Here is a 2,726-nt window from a genome sequence, read left to right on the forward strand (position 1 = left end):
CCAGTAGCTTGCCATGATCAAATGGAAGTCATATATCTGAGATGGGCTTAAGTAAGTTGTATGAATAAATGGCAGAGGTGCCCATGGCCCATACACATACCACATAGTTCCTCCCCCTTAATCTATAACTGTTTTCTTAAAGGGAATCTCCTATGACTAATGACTAAGAAAATTAAATATGGCCTGGCAGCAAATCCAGTGCTATATTCCTACCAGGGTATCACTGAAGGATAGTAGTGATGGAAAATTTTCTCAGTAAGTATCATTTTTTATTTAGTAGATTTTCTTTTTAGTTACATTTTTAGGATTTTAGTTATTTAAGGAGATAGTTTAAAGAATTTCCTTATAACATTCTCCCTCTTTCCTTACTCTTTTCCTATCATTTACCCTATTATTCACATCTTACTTTAGTACATTTGAACATCACTACATTTGTTACAACAGGTAAACTAGTACTGATACATTATTATTCACCAAATTCCATAGTCTACATTAGGGTTAACTCTTTGTGTTACATACTTCTGTGGTTTGGACAAATGTATAATATTCTGTATTCATCATAATAGTATTTTGCAGAATAATTTTATTGCCTTAAAAATCCCCTAATTTCCACCTATGCACCTGCTTGCCTTGAACCCTTGGCAATCACTGAAATTTTACTATCTCTAGTTATTCCTTTCCAAGATATCACACAGTTGGTGGGACTATATGCTAGCCTTTCCAGATTGGCTTCTTCTGCTAAGCAATATGTCAAGAGCTGAGTTGGAAAGAACTGAACTGCCAGATGCTGATGTGGTCCATTAAGACAACAAGCCAAAATTATAGTAACTGGTAAGCCTTCATTTCTGACTGCAATGTATAAGCAAGAGGTTAAACAGAAAAAGGTACCAGTTCTCTCAATGTGACATTTTACCCTATGGAATGGTGCTGGGTGAAGGTCAAATTTATAAGTGCAGATAGGAGAATCACCTCAGTGCCAAGGCGATCCTAAGGAAAAGGCTCTTGCTGTTTTATGGACCTGGTGGGGAGAGTTGGGAGAAGGAACAGATTAGGAGTGGGAAAGTACTGGATGCTACTGAGTGAGAATGGAGAAATATTTTCAAGCATCACCAATAAGGTGGTCATGGCAAAGGCATTTGGGCTAGGAATGAAGATATGTATCAGAGCAGGTAAGAGGTGAAGGGTTTGATCCCATAGCTAATCCTTTTTGATTTTGAACCAAGTCTGGTGTGTAGAACAAAGCTTTCCCAAACTTTGTTCAAGTATAGCAAGAGGTTGGCCAAGTATAGCCTTTGTAGCAGGTTATACAGGTCAAGGCCGAAAGAGAACACATATCATTTTGTCCTAGAGCTGGACTCCTCAATATGCATTTAACACTCCTTTTTGTCTTTTTATGGTTTTACAACTCACATTTTTATCATTGAGTAATATTTCATTGCATCGAAATACCAGTTTGTTTATTCATTTGCTTTTTATAAACATCTTAGTTTCTTCCAGTTTTAGGAGATTATGAATACAGTGATTTAAAACATTTATCTGTAGGTTTTTGTGTAGTTTTCAACACATTTGAATAAATACCTAGGAAGAAAATTACTGGATCATATGGTTAAACTGTGTTTGGCTTATAAAAAACTTCCCTGGGCTAGGGATATAGCTCAATGATAGATCACTTGCCTGGCATGCATGAGGACTTGGGTTCTATCCTCAGCACCACAAACACAGAGAAACTGCCAAACTGTCTTTCAAAGCGGTTATAACAATTCTGCTTTTCCACTAGTAATGAATGAGAAATCCTCTTTCTCCATATCTTCTTAGAACTTGTTGCCAGTGTTTTGGATTTTAGACATTTTAAAGGGTGAGTATTAGTCATTGTTTCTAATGTGTAATGTCTTAATGTCTTATTATATTGAGCACCTTTTCATATACTTAATGCTTTGCTGTATGGATATCTTTTTTGTTGAGATGTCTGTACAGATACTTTGCCTTTTTGTCCTTAACATTGTGTTTTAAGAGTTATTTGTGCGTTTGTGGACTCATTCTTTATCAGATATCTGTTTTTCCAAAGATTTTCTCCTAGGCTTTGGTTTCTCTTTATGTCTTTTGTAAAATCAAAATCTTCTTGTTTTGTTTTGCAGTGCTTATTATTGAATTCAGAACTTCACACATGCTAGGCAACAGCTATACCAGAAGTTGTTTAAATTTACTAAAATCCAATTTATCAATTTTTTATGGATTGTGCTTTTTGGTGTTATATCTAAAAATATCAGCAAATTCAAGGTTACCTAGACTTTCTTGTATGTTATCTTTCAGAAGTTTTTTAATTTTATATTTAGTACTGTGAACCACTTTGAATTAATGTTTTTGTGAAATATTATGTCAGGGCCAAGATTTACTTTTCATTTTTGTGTGTGTGTGTGTGTATGTGAATACCCATTTGTTTTATCATCGCTTATTAAAAAAGATTATTTGCTTATTCTTTCACCAATGCCATGGTGTTTTGATTAATGTGGATTTGTAATTGTGTCTTTAAATCAGGTAATATTAGTTGTCTGACTTTGTTTTTCTCTAGTATTAATTTGTCTGTTATGAGTCTTTCATCTTCAGAATAAGTTTTTCAATATCCTTAAAATTATTTTGGGGGGTATTTTGATCACTCTAACTTGATTTGATAGATCAAACTTGAAATTATAGACATAATATTGAACAATGAACTTGCTTTTGTATTT

Source organism: Ictidomys tridecemlineatus, chromosome 2 (genome assembly GCF_052094955.1).
Source record: "Ictidomys tridecemlineatus isolate mIctTri1 chromosome 2, mIctTri1.hap1, whole genome shotgun sequence".
Taxonomy (NCBI): domain Eukaryota; kingdom Metazoa; phylum Chordata; class Mammalia; order Rodentia; family Sciuridae; genus Ictidomys; species Ictidomys tridecemlineatus.